Source organism: Taudactylus pleione, unplaced genomic scaffold, assembly GCF_031769625.1.
Source record: "Taudactylus pleione unplaced genomic scaffold, aTauple2 ptg000627l, whole genome shotgun sequence".
NCBI lineage: Eukaryota > Metazoa > Chordata > Amphibia > Anura > Myobatrachidae > Taudactylus > Taudactylus pleione.
Genome location: NW_028285029.1, coordinates 5326424 through 5347632, shown reverse-complemented (window position 1 = coordinate 5347632; position 21209 = coordinate 5326424). Strand labels below are relative to the sequence as shown.

Sequence of the window (21209 nt, the reverse complement as noted above, 5' to 3'; positions counted from 1 at the left end):
ATGTGAATGCGCATGAACAATAATCGTTCATCGTTTGACTCAGAAAGTGAACAAATTTTTCAAACGATTATTGTTAAACGATATCGTTTAACGATAATCGTTCAAAAAATCTTTGTGTGTGTATGCACCTTTAGTGTTTTACTCTTGTTTTATATTAGGGGTTTCTATAATAAAGGTAATGTTTAATGTCAGTTTCTATTTACATATGTTCATATATATCTCAGTGTGCCCCAGAAAGACTTGTTTGTTCTTCTGCTTCTTACTAAAATATTGTCTATGTGTTTTACACAAATAATTTTTGGGAGCACCACCAACGAAGTGTCATAAAAGATTTATTTATAATAGATGATGTTGTTTTTTGACTAAAGGCGCCAAATGTAACAGGTCGCAATTTAAAGTAAAAATCTAACTCACATTTTCTTGCATTGTAGGAAGGTACCAGTTGGTGCTGGTACTCACAAATGTAATAGCCTGCAAAATCTTGAGCTCAAGGCTACTAAACTATGCAAATCTGTGTGATTAGTTCTCCTCAAGTAACCTTGTTTTACAAAATTGGATACAATGTAGTGGTTCCCGTGAGACTTCAATAGAGATTTCACACCATTGAAGTTTATGGTGGAGACAGGCTGACCACACTCAGCCAATCAGTAGGCAGCTCTGATGGAGATGCCAGCTGATTGGCTGGAGGCTCTTGCAATGACTGGATACACGTGGGCGCCAGTCACTTGCGCAGAGAAAGGTATGTGTAAACACATACCTTTCCTCCTGTGCAGCATGGTTTGGGTTTTTGCATTTTTTGTTTTAACCCCCTGGATGCCTACATAGACTGAAGATGACATATATGCATAGGAGAGGTGAGTATGGATTCTTCATTATAGGTACACTATGGATTCCTACTGGACAAGGGGACATGATGGCAACAGGGATACTAGGTGAGTATTTGAGAGTGTAAGTGTGCATGTATGTTATAATAAACTTTTACTGACATGGTGTGTGTGTTCTGTGTTTATTAAGTATTTATTTGGCTGTGGAACTACAGGTACCAGTGGGCCCATAATGGCCCGCATGCTGGTCCTTGTGGTTCTTTAAGTACCAGCATACAGGGGAGGCTTGCAGGGACCTTTAGTACTACAGCTAAAAACAATATTTTCAATTCTGATTTTTACACAACACTACCCAGTGGCCCCCTATGCATTTTGGCACCTGTATTTTTTGAATCAGGACAGGCAGTACAGAGCCCGTTGCTGGTTATGCTTCTGGAGAGGGGGTGCATGTCTTTTTTTTTAGTACAAAATTATTTAAATATTTATAAACAGAAATATGCACATATATCATGGTGCATGGTTCTGTGTTACTACGACCTGTATTTTTGCAAGTTCTTAGGCAGTAGTATGTGCGAGTGAAGCATTCACACTCTATTACATTGCCCGAGTTCTATCTAGAAAATAGGAAACCATCTGGATGCAAGATGTTTTTTGTGAGTTATAGTAAAGATTTTACTATAGTCGCACCCTATTACATTTGCCAGTGAATAAAAAATGTGAGTTTAGTGCTTAACTCGCATTTTTAACAAATTTGCAACCTATTACATTTACCCTCGGTCTTTTTTCATGTTGGATATTATTTTGAATACTTGTGTGGATTCCAAAGAAATATCTTGTATTTGTCCAGGCTCTAAATAACTCTTGTTTAACTTTGCCAGATCGACTAGCAGTGCACATGTTACAGATCCTGGCCTATATTACCATTCATAGAAACAGTGTTCTTTCCCAGGCCCTTTCACCCCTACCTGCACCAGAATTTCAGCTTTTAACTGCTGATAATTTGCAATCAGAGCTTTGTGCATTTCCACATAAGCTCGCTGTGCTTCACCCAAGAAATAAGGAGCCAATTGTGCCACCCATTCCTTCATTGGCTATTTAAGCCAAGTTGCCATCATTTCAAAGGACAACAGAAATGCCTCAACATAGACTGATGGGGTCATCTTCTGCATCATGACAGTCCTGCATTCACCCAGTCACAGCTAAATGAGCTCTGTATGCAACAGTTTGTTGCTCACTAGCTTGGAGGATTTCCTCCCTCTTGCTCTCTGAGTTGACTAAGTAGCAAAATTGGGCCTAATGTAAATTATCATACACCAACAGACAGTGTGTGGATGCTAATATAATCTAGCTGCCAGTGGCCACTGCTTATTACTTTCTAAAGAGGCACAACACACCAACAAAACACTTCCCCTTTAAGTGGGTTTATACAGTCTTGCAAATTAATTGTTTGTTCACAATACGGAGAGCAACAAACTTCCCTGGTTTACTTGAACTACATTGTGTTTTCTTTGCAGTCAACACATTTATTCATATGACACTCCACTACCCTGCAATAATGAAAGCACTGTTTCTTTAATTGGACTTATATAGACTAACACAGATACACTCTTACCTTAGCAGCCAGAGCTTATAAATCTATACCACACCCAGTGGCAGCATTAAGTTCAGTACTTGGCTCTTGTAACAGTGAAGGAGCAGGCACTCCGCACCTCCAGCAGCCCCCACCACCCCAGTGATAACCACCGGCCTATGATTGAGCTACGAGGCCACGTCCCTTCCATGCAGCTATGCCCCTACCTTTGAGGGCATGCCCCCATCCTGCAAGGCTACACCCCTTTTTTGGCAGCGCATGACTTCACCGCATGCATGGCATCCCTCCCCTCACTGGGTGTCAGCAAGGGAAGGGACACCACTGACCACACCCAAACTTAACAAGACCAAATAATACACAGAGAACACATTTAGTGCTTTTCAGCCAGAAAAAGACCTTTATCCCTGCTGCAACAAATCTCCACAGATGAAATATATGCTTATGTAGTATGTCATGGCAAGCATCAGTGTATATCTACTGTTTTTCACTGTTGTTGGTGAGCACCCTGTGCTGCCAATGCACCAGGATCAGCAGCTCGCCCCTACAATACGGCCTATAATGTGCAGCCATATTGTTAGAAATGAGTAAGCATCAGGGCAGCATGATGATGCAGGATGCCCTGCAATATGTACAACACAATGTCTAATGTGCAAATTACAGCAGGGAATGTGTAAAATGTCAATAGCAGACTCAGCATGTGTGACAACTGAATAGAAGTGAATGATGGTGGGGGATGGTGGTGAGCCATACAATGAGCTCAGTGGGGTTGAATAGTAATGCTGTCAGCCTTGTTAGGTGTCCTGCCCTGGTGTTATGTGAGGTAGTAACATGCCCAACCAAGCCAGCAGGATAATATATATATATATACTACAAAGCACCTTTGAACTTCCCTCTCCCAGCCATGAATAAAATAGTGATGCCATGAGCTCATGCTATAACAGTCACCTCTGCCTCCTCTCGAAGTGGACAATAAAACTCATTAATGAGAGCGGTGAAAGGGCTAGTTATAGTGACAATGTGAGCCTATCAACCCCAAAGCATCCCCCTGACTCTATCACTTAGATATATTTAATTCCCCTCCAGTTTATAGAATAAAAACTGGATGTGGGAAAAAGTCAGCCATGTTGCTGCTCTGAACTGAAGCCATTTACAGTACAACCCCTGGAGAAAACTACTTGATATATGAATCAAATTGAATTTCCTATACTGAAAATGGGAAATATATTAGCTAATTGTTAAAAAAACTGTAAGTTTTTCAAGGACTTTAAACTCAAAAGGGCTTAAACTGGAACAAGAGCTACCTGACAAAATAAACCCCAAGTCTGAATTCGTCCTCTACCCTGAGTTTTGCCTTCACCAAAAATCTCTCAAAATCTCTCATAGACTAAAGCAGAAAAGTGTCAGTTTTGTCCTAACAGGAAGAGGAAGAAAAAAAATGTCAGTTTATTTTTTTTTTTACTTTCAATTATTTTATTCTGCCTTAATATAAGAACATGACTGTGCTTGTGCAATATATACAAACATACATATCTGTATTTCCTTTTTACATTTTTTAATTTGACAAAATATACAAGTCATAATTGTCAAGTATAAAAACCGTGCCAGCATTGGTCATGAGCAATATTAATATAACTATAGTAATGTACATGCATAGAATGTTTCCTTTCTGTCTATTAAAGGTGCTATGATCTGAAAAATATATTTAAATACATATGCAACATTTGTTACACAAAGTGACTGTAAATGTAACTGGCCAAATTTAGTTTCCTGAGTGTTATCTATTTTTTATTACAATTATGCAGCTGTTAATGAGGCAATTTAAGGAAGAGGACAATATTAAAACTACATTTCTACCATTCAATATTATATTTCATGTTTCCATATAAAATGATCTGGCTGTGTGTCCTTAGCATCATGCTCTACTCATCTGAGGCTCAGACCCCATCACCTGGATGTCATCTTTCTCTGAAAAGTAAATATATATTTGAAAATACATATTTTAAAGATGGACACATCATTATAGGTGGAATAATTACATGCCATAACTGGGTTACATCTTTTCATGATGATTATGAAAAAAAAAAATCAGTGTGTCTAGGGTAAGTAACATACTTTAAAAATATAGGGATGTCTCTGATTTTAAGCAGGTCATTATGTGATACTGTGGTCCTGTGTGGGATTATAGTGTGGATCTCAATTGTTTGAAAACTATAGAAGTCATGTAATTTACATATACCTATGCAATGCAGTTTTTGTATAATAACACCAGACCAGAGGAACAACTACTATTAATTATTTAGTAATGTGTGAAATTAAGTGAGATACATTTTATTATGGTTACTCCATGTCAAGCTTCTTCATTGACTATTGCATTTCCTTTTCTACTGAGATTCCTTTTACCAGATTTCCTGGCTGTTCTATATTTTACATGTAGACTCTTTACTAATTTTCATTGTAAAATATTCCATTATACAGATTTGTATAGTTGCACTTACATTGGTTATCAATGCAATAAAAAATATTTCAACTAGCATATAAAGCCATTAACAAAATGTCATCACTTTTCTAATTACATTAACAACTCCAAACTCAACCACTCCTTTATTCTCCACACCTGCTGTGCCTGTCATTCTCTCCCAATGCTTGCTGAATTGTTCAGGCTAAACCCACGATGTGCAGTTCCCTCCCTTGTCTTTATTATGGACTAAAATGTTGAATGTAGTGAACTACTAAGATTGGTACAATCAAAAACAGGGTTACGGAGTCCAAAATACTGGAGGGTTTCACCAGGGACCCACACAAGTAGCAATTTACTTTGCTTCACCCAATACGCAGGATGCTACTGCCAAAGTTGGTTCCAAGCAGGATAGCAAAGAGTAGTCAGCAAACTGGGTGCCTGATTTAGCAACATATGTTATTGCAATGACATCTGTGATTACACATGGAACAAAGCTGCAAAAATATGCTTATGCTTTCCAAAACTTACCCGAACATATGGACACCCAACTGCCTACTCATATCCATCTGATGATGTTCACAATGATAAATATCAGTATCATCAATGCACATCCAGCTCTTGCGGCAGGTCTGACTAGCTGCAAAAATGAACAGAGGCCCTGATTCAGAGCCGGACGCTCTGACAGAGCACTCGCTCTGAATCATGGCAGTCCTTCTTGATTTTTAGAGTGGCCTTCTGGCCACTCGTATAGCTGTGGATGACCACCCACAGCTATAGCGAGCAGCCAGGAAGATGGTCGCGATGGTCTTGATGGTCAGCGCTCGCGAGTGGGTCTGAATCAGGCCCAGAGACCCTATGCTGCAAAGGCGATTGCAATAGCTAATTTATGCACTCCCATGAAAGAGTGTTTGAATGCTCAGATACAATTGCATTTGCTTAACCCCCCCACCACACACCCTCGTTACCTCCCACAAATGCTGGCAACCTGCCACTCACTTTGAGATGTGTGTACTCTATAACAATTTGCTTAAAAATCGGTATTGCATCTGCTGCTATATCAGGACTTGGATCTGGTAATGGAAAATAAATGCTAAATTCAAAATGATCTATCAAAAGGAAGGTCAGGTCACAAGCCAAGAAAAAAAATGAGCAGTACAGATTAGAGCCAAGGGATAAAACTAGTGAGAGGTCAGGAATAAGTCAGGGTCACGCACAGGAATAAACAATAGAACATAGGGGAATGCTGAAGACTACAGATGTGTCCTCAGAGTATTGCTGCAGTCATTCCAAACAGCACCTCTTCTGGGGGTGCAAGGTCCTGTGTGACTTGGCTTGTGATAAACATAATTTACCCCTCTATTTTTTATTGCTTGAAGGTGCACCTTAGATGCATGTGACAAAACCACTGTGCAATACTGCACTGATTACATTTATATGAAACACTTGTACATTTGTGTGCAAGTATCATTGTGCTTGATTTGTGACTTTGTGCATATTTAAAACTAATTCCAGTTCATTGAAAGTCACAGTTTGGTGTTTCTGGCACAGACAGAGCTGTACCTAGACTATATTGTGCCTGGGCCAGAAATAGCATTGGCGCCTCCCCCCACATACACAAGTATTCAAATAGGGACATCATAATAATGCCTAAAATAGAGGGGTGGCCTCATGGGGAAGGGCCATGACAAATGAGATTTGTCCTGTATGATGAAAGGGTACAGATCCCATTATACCATTGTTACCCAGGTGTCACTGCCAAATACAGGAGTAAATGTAATAAGCCGCAAGTTTTTGGTAAACTCGCAAATGAAATAGGGTGCAAGATCATATAAACTCACATGTTTCCCACAATCCCACAACTCATGAGTATCAAAATTGCTTTCAAATATATTCCAATTTACAATATATAACTCAGCAATGTAATAGAGTGCAAGTTATTAACTTGCACCCGAAACCTTACCAAGAATCGCAAAACAATACAAGAGGTTCAGTTGACTGTAAATCAACATGTGAGGCTGATTTGCACAGGAGAACACACTAATGGGCAATTACAACACTATATATATCACACCCACAGTAATTGCACCTGTGTGGATTGTAGCAATGGCGTTTTCACAGAGCAGTTTTGAGCTGTATGTGTCTGGAGTACTTAGTTTGTAAGAGATGTGCAGGAGGTGGGGGCAGGAGTAGCACCAGATCCAGGTACCTATTAGGCTATCATGCCAGAGTGGACCTGGACTCTCTCTCAGATCAGGAGGTGGTTGAGCTTTTTAGGTTGAACCCCAGACAAACATCCTGAACTTATATGAGCAGATGAGAGATGATTTGGAGCCTCTGGCTAGTAGCAACTATGCAGTGTCTGGGCTGCATACATTAATTTGTGCCCTGCACTTTTTTTTGCCACAGGCTCATTTCAGTCAGTATAGACTGCACCCACATTGGGATCAGATCACCTCACATGAGGTGATATGTCTATGTAAATAGACATGGTTACCACTACCTCAATGTGCAGGTGGTCCGCAACACTAACCTGTGGTTACAGGTTACCTCGGGTCTTGCCATGATGCCTATATCCTGTGCCAGTCATTCCTGTGGGAGAAGTTTGAAGAAGGACACATGCTGGAGGGCTGGCTACTTGGTATGTTGCACTTGCTGTATCCCCAAAACATTTATTTTTACTGTATCATGTGTCTTTTACTTTCTTTATGTACAGATATGAACAAGCATGAGTTTAATGGCTAACACACTATGGGACATATTCAATTGGGCATGAGGTTTTGTGAGGAATACCTAGAAATTACACAGCATCCAATTAAAAAAAGGGGTCATTAGGTTTTTAGCTCTGAAAACTATTCACCTGCCTCGAGGGTCTCTGGTGGTCTTTGTGGCTTCTGGTGGCCTCCCCTCTATCTTCTCACTGGAGAGGGGGCTGTTGGGAGTCCCAGAAGCTTCTGGAAGGCTCCAGGGGCTGTTGGGAAGGGCAAGGGCTGCTGGGAGATGTAGTTCTATCAGCACCCATTCTGGAAGGGCACATAGACACTGGAGGGCCAAACACACCGGGGGTAGCACACATACAACACTCATACACAGACACTTACCTATACACACTTACAAACACTCACACATTCTGACATACTCACCCTGCTGCAGAAGACATGGCTTCCGACATTGGATGCAGAATACAGCACTGCAGAAGGTAAATAATTGTGGAATAATTAAGCTAATTGGAATCTTCAAATTACTTATTTAGGGCCTGATTCAGACCTGGTCGCTCTGACAGAGTGTTCGCTCTGAATCAGGGCCGGGCATTTTTTTTTTTGGAGCGGCCTCTTGGCCTCTCGCATAGCTGTGGGTAACCACCCACAGCTAATGCAAGCGGCCAGGATGATAGTTGCGATGGTCAAGACCATCGCAACCATTGGGCTTGCGACGAGACCCATGTAGTAGGGTCTCCTGGCCGCAAGCCCCAGAGAGCTTTCGGCTCAAAAAGAGCCGAAAGCTCTCCCACTGACATCACTTGTGATGTCAGTGGGGCAGTCCCCAAACGGTAGGCGTTCTCATGGGAATGCCTCCATTTTGGCAGCTACCCCCCCAGCCCACCCACCAAAGGGGGCGAGCTGTCACTCAACATCGACAGCAAGCCCCCTTTGGTGCGAGACCTGGAGCAACAGATTGCCCATCGCTAGCCGGGTCTCGCGCAAGCGCACAACAGAGTCGGCTCCGTCGTGCGCATGCGCTGTGGGCCACCATCGACCCGGTTGTGAGCGCTCAGCGCTTGCAACTGGTCTGAATCAGGCCCTTAGTCCTCAGGGAGGGTGCTGCTGGGGTCCCAGAGCAAGTCCCACTGATTTTTCCTAAAATTTACGATTTTAGAAAAAATCACACTTGCTCTAGAGGTGCGAGAATAAAAACCTCCCGGGGCTCAAAATAAAAAAAAAACATGCACCTAATTGAATAGCAAAAATCCAGCACCTGCAGGAAAACATCGCAGGTGCCGGATTTTTGATATTCTCGCCCCAAATTGAATCTGCCCTTTTAATGTTGAGCAAATGTAATTACCCCATATAAGTGTAGGTAGTTTTGTAAGCATATTTAATACCACAAAATATGCAGTACTGCAACTTTAAAAAATCTGCAACTGCAAATGCTACTTATCCTTTAAATTAACCACATGTGCTATAGAAGTTATTATAGTGCTTTTTATTGATTGGACAGTATTTTGTTTTTCATTTACAATCCCTTCAAAAATACAGTTAACTTAGGATATGGGTGTCAAACTTGGCTCATGATACCTCTATCGATACCACAAGGCTCTTCTCAGCTCCGGTACAATACCGCAAACATTGCCACCCACAAAGTCATCGAGGGGACATTTGGCATGCTCAAGAGCCTGTTGTATTGTTTGAAATGGTCATATGGAGTCCATATTTTTTGATGCCTGGAAAGTAGGAGATATAATCTAGACATGCTGCATGCTCCATAACTTTGCCCTAGGTCAAGGGCATGAGGACCTTGTTGAAATTGAAGCAGTTGTGGAGGAGCCAAATCCTATCCCATCAGAGGACGTGGGCACTACAGAGGTGGGGAATGATATCAGCAGGACAATATTTCACAAGAATATCTCAAGTAAGTGAGAATTTAGTAAATATCAATATAGAGACATATGTTTATTAGTGCATATTAATAAGTACTACTTTTAAAATATACTGTCATTATAGGGTCATTTTTAGAAGGGCCTTGAGATGTACTTGCTTAAGTTTTGAGGTCAGTGAATGTTTGGTAAGTGCTGTTTAACACAAAAAGCAAACTACTGTACATATGTGTTTTGTTTGGTGTAATATATGTGCAACCCACTAATCTTTGGTACTTAGGCCCTGATTTAGCACGGATCACATGGGTACGTTTGCATGCACCCACTAGCTGTGAAAATATGCTAATGAATGCAATCATACGGCAACTTCAGCACTATACCAATAATCTCATCACTGTATAAAGCTGCCCACTTCCCATGACATGCATCCACAAGTCAGTGAAAAACATCAGTAACATTGAATAACATCGGAACCATATGCACAGTTGTGGTTGACCTGAACCCACCTCACAAACTGCTAATCTTCTTGTCGCCATTTATACCTCTGCCAGTGTATGCAATTGAGGGGGCTTAATTATGCATGCCCCTGTAATGGCATTCAAATGCAAAGGCATGTCTACTTTCTGCCAACCACCCCTCCTCTCCACCCCCAAATGGTCAACTCATGTCAATCGCTATGAGATGGGACTGCGTGTTCACTGCAATCACTTCCCAATTGCAAAGGCTGGTTCATGCACTGCAGTGCATATGCATGCACAAAGCACAAACATTGACCCGCTGCGTTCAAATGCAGCTGTGCAATCCAACCTGTATAAGGTCCTTATAACATAATCACTTTTAAAACATAGTAAAAAAATATCAATGTTAACTTTTTGTGTTTTTGACTGCACACAATATACTGTTATGAATCTGTTTAAAAAAGCACATAACATAGATTTAAAGTTTTTACTGTGACAAGCAATGTCTTTAGAAACATGTGACATTCAAAATATTTGTGTCAGCCACATAGCTATAACAATTGATGACATACAATTTTACATATTTTTGTTTTTGTCCCAGAGGCTCCACACCCCCTACCTTGATCTTTACCTAGGCCTCCAGGACTATTCAGCCTACGCTGGGAGGAAGTAGTAGGTGTGTCAGACACTGAGGATGGTGGCACACTGCTTACTGTGGATACTGATGGTGCCTTAAATGCAGCTCTTTGACCAACTAATTCACGGTGTAATCTACAACCAGGGACAAATCTATATTACTGACCATTCTAATCCTAATATCCTGAGCGACTCTGTTGGCATTTGAGATTCTACACAGTTGATGACTAATGCTATCCATTTGTTCCATCTGCTTTTTTTATAAATGCCACTTTTGTATTTTGGAATGTGACAATTCCTCCACAGTTGGTGCATTCTATGGTGTGGGTGTGAGCTGTGGTGATGTGTGTTGTAATTACTGAGTGCCACAGTTACCACATCCCTATTGTCTTCCACAGGCTATCCACAGGCTATATTATGATGTCCTATTGATCAGGGTCATCAAGTTGGACAACTGGTGTTGATGGAGCTAGCTTTGGTGGAGCTGGACTTGGTGGATGTGGCTGTGATGGAAATATTTTTAAAGATTTGGTACAAAATCATAATTAAAAAAACATTTAACAGTGCCTAATATTTAAACCCATTATATCCTGGCTAAACCACAAATGTTTTCATAAAGAATTTGTATGTGGCAAAAGTACATTAATATGAAATAAATATTTTGCCGAGAAATCATTGGTATTATTTAGGCCACATTACATGGTGTTACAGATATGTGAATACATGTCATGATACTACCCTCATTACTGTTAAGTGACATAATGAATGTATTTCTGTTGCATACTAATCTACAAACTATATTTTAGTGTTCCCAATTTTTCTGATTTAACCTGCAACCACTTCAAACAAAACCTCACAAACATGCCGTGACAGTGCAAACCAAAGTCAATGGTGAAAGGTTGTCTTAATATGCTGGGATATGTTGTTTAACAACAGCAGGAGGTGTGCATATTGGTGAGGCCTGGTATATTTGCAGCACAAACTGAATTTATAAGTTATAGATAATGTGGTATTAAAATTGTTTACTAAACTGATTGGTCCTGGGTTGGAGGTAAGTCTGTGTCCTCTATGTGAACCACTGGGAGGACTTCAGTTTGAATAATCTGATTGAGTTCTTCCACATATGATGTAAAGTGGGTTAATATTTGTCTGCCACCCCCTGTCCTGTTGGCCTGTTCCTGTTCATCTGCCAAATTCAGCTTTAATACATGCTTTACATTGTAAAATATGTTCATAACATTGGCAAAATCATGCTAGATTGAGCTTACTATGTTCACAGAGTCAATGAAGTCCTCCCACATCTGTTTCCTTTGGGCCAGGGGAGTCCCTTAAAAGGTGGTGGGAAAACTCTCACCATTGCACACACTAGTACAAAATTCTCATAGGTTACTTTGACATTTCTGCCAGTGCAGGTTTTCCCTGGCAATGGTGCATCAGCTTCTTCCACCTCATCCTTCTCCTCCTATTTGACCACCTCCACCTCCGGCACCTCACTACCTCCCTCATCCTCCTACCTGCAAGGGTGGCCCACAACAACCTTCTCCCCCTGCTCCTCCATCCTTCTCTGCTGCCTAGCTACAGTAGTGTCCTGGAAGACATGCTGCTGGCGTCAAACACACTTTCTCCTGTCTTTCTACGGGGTATATTTACTAAGATTTGTGTTGGTCCCGATTTGCATTTTTGGGTGACAATATCACTTTTTTGCAAATCAGGAAATTACTATCATTAAAGTAGAGTGATTTGTGTTTGTTTTGGTGTTGAAATCGGGTGGTTTAATGCTGCAAATTTGGCCATTTTGAACAATATAAATTATATCACCATCGGCTAAATTCGTAAGTACTTTTAACTTATTTCATCCAAATTGTCAATTTACCATTATTCGTTTTGCTAAAGTTGGCCATTTTCCACTCAAATCAGGGACTCAGGAGTTGTTTTTAATGCACCACCTCCTGAGCTGTGAGTTGCCATTCAACATTCACAAATCTGAGTGATTTATGTATGTTTATTAATGGGAAGTGTGTTGTAAGGCTTAATTTAGAAAAAAACTTGTAAGGTCCGCCCCAATAGCCTAACAAGCCCCAGACATGTCAACCTGTCCTGGTGCCTAAAATAATGGGGAACAAAATGAGTAGGGTTCCACCATAATTTAGGTACCAGCACCAGACTGCAGGGCCAGTCCTGGTTTTAATTATAAGGGGAAAAATTGCATAAGGGTCCCCCTATAATAAAAACCAGCACTGGACCCTTTCTAGCGGGGGGGCTGATGCCACAGCCAGGGTAGCCCTTTCACCAGGCCCCCCAATGGCAGCAACAGTCCTGAACTCTTGTCATCCCAGGCCAGGGCACCCTGGGGAGTTGGGGACCCCCCAATAGAATGGTCCCCCTCTTCAGGGCGTAGATCGTGATTTTCATTTTTTTGTTTTAAGAAGACCATGGATGCCTACTTTGGACAGGGGGACCACTTCTAGTAATATAGTTGAGTATGTCTGTGTGTGTGTGTGTGTGTGTATTTATGTAATAAAACTGTACTTTCATGGTGTGTGTTTTGATAAAACAGGAATATTTGGACATACATATTCCTTCAGCATAACATGCTTATGTTACTTTATTTTCCTGCACTGCAATTTAGAGTATATAGAAATGATTGAGAATTTATAAATATGTTGTGTGAGTTGCGGAAGGCCACACTTGTCGAATGGCCTCAGGCCTAGAGAGGATAAGGCCTACCCTTTACTCTATAAAGTAAGCAAGTGTGTGTCTGATGCAGCAGCCATCTTGTTTAATATTGTAGCTAAAAGCATGTTAAATGATGTATTAACAAGTGTGTAGAGATTAGTGTTTTATTCATCTGCAGGTGTGATTAACTGCAGATATATGTTTAGGTTCAACTGCTATATACATTGTTTTAGCAATAAGCAGAATAGTTATAAAATGTAAGTTTTAACACACACAGAACATCTGACATTAGCAGGTCCCAGCTTTTATATAAACAAATGACCTAACTGACAGCATTTTATTGCAATAAGCAGAAATGAAGGCAAAATGTCTGATTCTTACATGAGACCATGTCTGAATCTTACATAGGAAATTAATTGTATTAATTGAACTAATTGAATTAATTGAAGGTATAAATAAAATTAAGATATAAATATGACCAGAGGGAGGGAGTGGGGAGCAGTCGGAGAACAGAGGAGAGAGCACAGAATGGGGTTCGGGGTTGCCGTTGCCATTATATATGTATGAAGTATTGACTGACTGCTATCCTGCTATTCAGTAATTGGTGTCACAAATTTATTTTAGAAATATTCCCTACTGCTGTTGGTCTAATATTTTTTTTGTTGTTGTAAGTATGCACTGGCAAAATAAATGTATGATTAAGCTGTTTTTAAGTAAAAGCATTGTTATTTATTTTAGAATCTGTATTTGTGTGAATTATTTCTGTACTCTTTATAAAAAGGTTATAGGTTTTTAAGTAATCCAGATCTATTGCGTTATCAATCATGGAGGCCCCAGCAAGATCTCAACACAGTTATCGCCCACTATATTTCAGTGATTGAGGGAGGGAGAGAGAGAGAGTCTGCAGGTGGTATGCTATTTTACTCATAAATTAATTTTTTTAGTGCGGTATTGTTTTTTCCTCCCCCTCCTCTCTCGGTCTCTGATGGAGTAGTAAGTTAAACTTTGCTTGTGTTAATTGAGAGTTCTGGATTTTTTCATTCTAGTTTGAAGTTTTTCGCTTATAAATTATAATTAAGTATAAGCTTTTGTGTAAAAATTTGTGCTGTGGGTTCTGAGTGTTTTTTCTCCTGCTCCACCTCTGCCTGCTTCTTCCTCCCTTTTTTGTTTTGATACTCTGGGCAGCATGTTGGTATATGACAAACTTTATTCTTGTTCTGTGGCTTTTCTTTTCCTCCCTCCTTAAATAGAGATGTGTATAAAAATTGGTATTCTTTAAATTTGCTAATTGAGAGATTGTCTTTAAATTATTCTTTTGTTGATACATTGATTTCTGAAATTATTAATGGATGGTTGAGGTATTGCATTATCTGTCAGATATTGGACAGACTTTTTGTTATAATAATTTCTTGTGAGTAAAGTGTCTTGAACTTGTAAGTATCAAGGAATTGCATTGATATATTCTGTTTCTTTTTCTGCTCATTCTCAGAAAAAAAAATTGTGCAAACCAAAGTTTTTGATTTGTGTTTGAGAGATGTGTGCATGTTTGTGACTGACCTTTATGGCAGTAGCTTCTGGTAAGAATCCTACTTGAGTATCACTTCTGGCTGCCACTCAGACATAGGATTAGAAGAGGTCGTCTGTCACTAGTGGAAAACACACACACACACACTACTAGCCCATAGATAGCAGTGTATGTAACACGTGTGAGTAATCCATCAAAATAAGGTTGCACATACATTCTCTCACCTTTCCTTCTCCTACCTTTCTCTCTGTTGGTAGAAACCCCTTGTTGGGCGAAGTGTTAAATGTGTTTTAATTATTTGTATTTTGCTGTGTTAGATTTAGCGGATGGTCTGATTAACATAGATCAATGTCTGCTGATATTTTATGATATATGTAATACTGAGTTGTTTACTCAAGAATTCTGATGTTTTAAGTTCAATAACTTTTTTGGAAGTTGATTTTGTTTTTCCACTAATTAATGGAAATAAATTGAAATATTGTTTTTTTGTGACAGATAAATTGTTTAGGTTTTTTGTTGCTTATAGATTGAAATATAAGTAATTATTTAGGGGTTAGGGTGATGGGCATTGGTGACATAGGTATTTTTTGATTTCTTTAATGTCTTTTATGAGAAGTATGTGTAGAGAGACGTGAATCTGGTTATGTGAGTTGCAGGGGTAATATCATAGTCAAAGGGAAAAATCCACATGGTCGATACTGTGAAAAGGATCAGCAGATATCTGATAACAAGATAATTTTGGTGTTGATCTGATAATGACGGACAGATAGCGCATGGAAAGTGTTGATCTGACAATGAAGACTGGTAACTCAGGGTAGGTTTTAGTAATAGGTGGTGTAAAGTTGCTGGTCTGATAACAATGGACAGAAAGCAAAGGGAAATTGTTGATCTGATAACAAAGACAGGTAACACGGGGTAGGTTTTTTTGGGGTTTTCATTATGACAGACGTGTCACAATTTTTAAGTGAAAAAAAGGTTATTCTCAGTTGTTTTTTTAAAGGGTAACACTGTATAAGTAATTGTATGGGATTGACGAGAGTTTATGTAAGTGAAATAGAGGGTATGAGCAAGTAATTTGAAAGTGCTGAGGTAGCTAATTGTGGCCTGCAATAACGCTACAGAGTACAGGGGCAAGCTGTGTGAATTCGTTTGGTGAAATGGCAAATGATACAAGGGTATATTACCACATAATTGTTTAGTATCCCACTAAAAACTTATGCTTAGAAAGAATGTTATGTTTCTCATTGTAAGTATAATGTTTCTTTGAGACTGGAAAGAGTATTCCCATTTAGAGGTCAGGAGACTGACTGGAATAAAAAGGAAAATAAAGGAGTATTATTTTGTATCAGAGAAATAAAAGGTCTCTTGTGAATGGCACAGAGTGTAGTGCCATGAGTCAGGGGGTTAACCAAGTAATTAAAAAACAATGTTTAGAGCTTGGCAGCTTGGTAATGAGGTTAGTGCAATGCAGGATCTAGGGAAAAAATGCATATGTGATTATGAATGACAATTATGTATGCAATTATGAAAGAATTGTATGATGATGAGAGTGTGAAATTTGGTTCTAAAAGTGTGAATATGTCCAAATGGTCACCAGACTTTCCCAATGTTTAGCACATCTAACCAATCTTTTTTATAAGCTGTTAAAGCAACAATTATTTTATCCAAATTGGCCAAGAACAGAGTTAAACAATTGTAATCTCTCACACTGTGGCAACAAGAAGCTACACAATGACACCTACAGTGCGGGATGACAGTCAGCCAACGGCACCCACTGCCCTCACAGCTCTTTCCTCCTTCTCCCTCAGTTCTCACAGGTCCTCCTCCCTCAAACCCTCTTACCTCCTTTCTACCTAAATGTTGTTTTTTTTCTCCTGTTTTGTCTTTTTAATTTGTTTTATTCTAGATGTGTACCTCAAAGACTGCTGTCTTTGATGATTTATGATATTGATGTAATGCCTGAGCTTATTGCTATAGCTATGTTTGCATGTTTTAACTAACAATTCTAAGATTTGTACCTCATAGACTGTTGTCTCTGATGATGTGGATTTAATGCTTAAGCTTACTACTATATCTATGCTTGCTTATCCTAATCAACAATTTGTTTATGACCAATCCCCAGAAGTGAACTGCTGAATCTGATTCAGTTGATTCAATTGATGACCATCACTGATGTTCGTGTCCCTTCTGCAACTAATCTCATTATCATTAGCAAGTTCAATGTGTCCTGGATACCTTGCATTTATCTAACCATTTATTGTTTGTGAGTACTGTACTTCACAGTCTCCTGATGAAGTTATCCAGATATTGTCATAGGAATCATACATCATGTACAGCATCATTCACAGCAAAGAAATTCTGCAGGAATTTGTGTCCAGATAGAAAATCCCATGTGTTGTTTTAGATTTGTGGAAAGAGAGCTTCAAGCAATAAAAACAAATGAATGCAGCACAGACTACCTTATAGCTGCAACTTCAGAATATTGTGTTAATTTACAAATGGTATATGGGTTAAAGTGTTATACATACATCACAAATTCTTGTGATGCAGAAAAAATAACAAAAGAAAGGTTAAATTAATTTATTCGGGTTAAAAATAATTATGCTGAATAAAATAAATGTGAAGGTGTGGTCCCTGACAGTTGGTTCACATGGTTGAACCCCAGTACCTTGTTTGCATGGGTTTGAAATTGGTTGATCAATATTATGCACACATTGGGAAGTTTAATATTTTTTGTACTGATAATGTTGTTGATTTTCTAAATATTAGTGAAATGCTTCAAGAATATTTTCCAATGCATTAAAAAGAAATTAGACAATGCAATTTATGAGAGATATGAACTTTCTTTGGAGTTATGTAGAATGTTCAGAGGATGGAGATGATAATAATGTGGACGTACATATTCCTTTAACAATTCACTTCTTTATGCATGCTTATGTTACTTTATTTTCCTGCACTGCAATTTAGAGTATATAGAAATGATTGAGAATATATATATATATATATATATATATATTTGTTGTGCGAGTTGCGGAAGGCCACACTTGTCAAATGGCCTCAGGCCTAGAAAGGATAAGGCCTACCCTTTCCTCCCTAAGGTAAGCAAGTGTGTGACTGATGCAGTAGCCATCTTGTTTTATATTTTACCTAAAAGCATGTTAAATGATATATTAACAAGTGGGTAGAGATTAGTGTTTTATTCCTCTGCAAGTGTGATTAACTGTAGAGATATGTATAGGTTAAACTGGTAAAACATGGTTTTAGCAATAAGAATAATAGATTTTAAATGTAAGTTTTAACACACACAGAATAGCTGATAGTAGCAAGTCTCAGCTTTTATATAAACAAATGACCTACCTGACATAGCATTTTACTGCAATCAGCAGAAATGAAGGCTAAATGTCTGATTCTTACATGAGACCTTGTCTGATTCATACATGGAAACAGAAAGATAACACAGAATTATGTCAAAATTATGTCCAAAGCAGATGACCAATGAGGACCTAGTACAAACAAATATTAATTGGATAAATTGGACTAATTTAATTAATTGAAGTTATAAACAAAATTAAGATATAGCTATGACCAGAGATAGAGGTAGGGGGGAGCAGTCGGAGAACAGAGGAGACAGCACAGAATGGGGTTGGGGGTGCCATTGCCATTACATATGCATGAAGTATTGACTGACTGATATCCTGGTATTCTGTACTGGGTGTCACACATTTATATTAGAAGTATTCCCTACTGTTGTTGGTCTAACTTATATCTTTTTTGTTGTAAGTCTGCACTGGGAATATAAATGTATGATTAAGCTGTTTTTAAGTAAAACATTGTCATTTATTTTAGGATCTGTATTTGTGTGAATTATTTCAGTACTCTTTAAAACAAGGTTATAGGTCTGTAAGTAATCTAGAGCGATCACGTTATCAGTGTTTAGTGTTTTTTTAGACATTTCTTTACAGGTGAACTACAGGTGCCAGCGGGCCCTTAATGTCCTGCATGCTGATACTTGTGGTACTCCAAGTACCATCATGCAGGGGAGGCTTGCTGGGACCTGCAGTTCTACTGTAAAAACAATGTTGATACTTCTCTTATTTTACACCACACCTACACCATCAACCTGCCACCCAATGCCCAAGAGTGGTGGGGATAGCCCCGGGCTATCAGCATAGACCAGGGGTGCCCTGGAGAAGGGGATCCCTTTATTGGGGGGTCCCCTACTCCCCAGGGATCCCTGGCCTGGGCTGACTAGTGATCAGGACTGATGCTACAGCTGGGGGGCCAGTGAAAGGGCCAGGAGATGCTGGGGGAAAAAAATAAGAAGCTACAAGTAAGGATGATTATAAACAGAAAATTGACAAGCCAGAACAGCACTGACCCCCCCCCATCCTGCAGTGCCCTGTGCTGCCTCCCATGTTGCATCACCCTCATTATGACCCTGGGTACAGATTGAGTGGTGTTTCCTAGAGTTTATCAATGTGAACAAGATATAAATTTAGAGAGAGAGTAGCACTGCTCTCTTGTACATGGTGTGTCACAACAAATGGCATAGTGAGGCTAGCTGTATGAGGACTCATCTGTAGGAGGGGTACCTAATTCTCCATCTACTTCCTGTAGCCAGTGTAAGGCTGTTTACAAAAGCCCATCTCCAAAAGTCCTGTGGTCTCTATCATCACCCGTAAAAAGAAATATGAGGAAGCAATTAAGTGCTCTAGGTTTATGTATTTCATTCAAGATAAAAAAGCCCAATGCCATAAAATGTATATATATAGTAAAAACTTATTGCAGTAGAATTTAAATCATGCATATATAGTATGATGACAATTGCAATGAAACACCCAGAATAGTAATTCATTATAACAAAAAGGGAAAGCAAAAAGGAACTTATATTTATAGAAAGGGCACTGAGAAGTGTATCACTGTAATGGTATGTAGGATTTTCCAAGGTTGTAACAATAAAACATACTGTAACTTAATATTTTTTTAAGCAAAGGAGAAATTTAAACCATGACTAAAAAATGGTTGATGCAAGTTGTGGTCAACAGGAGCGGTTGTATAAATTACCCCTTCTTGGTTGCACAAATGTAGATTACAGTAACACACATACTAAAATTATTAGCATGAAACAATCATTACACAGACTGAAATATTTATGGAAAAGAAAATGAATTCAAAAATACATTAACAGGTAAAGTTAAAAATTGTTCTTTCTTATATAAGTAAACTCACATGGGAATGGTCTGTTGATGTGAGCATTTTTCAGCAAGCTTTCAATTGAAGAAATGAGAGATATTGTGCAAATATGAATACAGTAGGTCATTGAGGAGCAGATATATCAATGGTCATGACATCTTTAGGATATTTTGGTTGTAATACCAATGTGGTCTGCTTTGGAAGAAGAGGAAATGGAACCTTAAGAGTTAAACTTAACAGTTTATTAAAAACTAATGGCACATTAGTTATTTCCGCAGATTCAAAAAAGTATCATTTGCAGTTATGTTCTAGGTTGCATTAGCAGACTAACAATCACTAAGGGTCACATTTATAAATATTATTTTTACTAAAATAATGTGAAATTGGTGCTTTCACACCCATGTAACAATATTCTAGTATCACTTAAATGTATGAAAGGGTAATTGGAGGAGCTTTTGTAAAAAACTCCTAAAAGCCCTCACTATCACATTTTTTACTAAAGAAGATCATAATTCCCAAAATTTTATTGGGAAATGTGATCTGTTCAAATTTATTAAAGTAAAATATTACCAGTAGGGAACCCTGTGATAATAATTGTGGAAATGGGGTTATGCAGGGCCCCCCTATTTCTTCTACTCTAGCTCAACCCTTCCTTGTCTGCTGAAAGGGAAAGCAGATCCCAGAGTAAACTTCTGTGATCATCCTGTGTGTCTGATAGAGGAAATAGTGGTAGAGCTATGATGAAGTAACAGAATATCACAATTACAAGTGAATATAATATTAGTAAATTTGTTTTTAGTAAGCAATAAAAATAATACACACAATATAAAACATTTAAGCAACCCCGCTGGATATTTTTGCAGATGTGATATCCACTCCCATTCCTATATATACCCCCCTGCTGTAGTAAGTCCCAAACAGTAATGCTGTTGCTCCTACTTTATTAGTCAATATTCAAGTTGGTTTTTACAATTACCTGTCAGTGCACTGATATAGGAATGGTCTCCTGCTGTTGAGATGGTAAATCCACACTGTATCCTCAAATAGTACGGTGAGCATGCATGTGTAAATCACCTGTGAGCCAAGGAGTTTGTTCTAGCAGCATATAGTGTGTAAAGTAAGCAAAGGTGGGTCATGGTATTGCACTGCAAGCCAGAAGTTCATCCAGCAGATAAAGCATTAAAAATAAAGTGGCTAACGCATTTCACTGCACCAAAATGGCAGCTTTATCAAAGGTAACTCTGAAGTGTCATAGTC

General features: G+C 39.0%; 1 pseudogene; it reads left to right on the top strand.

Annotated features, from left to right (window-relative positions):
- The first annotated feature begins 666 nt into the window (after positions 1-666).
- Positions 667-21209, top strand: part of LOC148479278 (extracellular calcium-sensing receptor-like) — a 61251-nt pseudogene continuing 40708 nt past the window's right edge.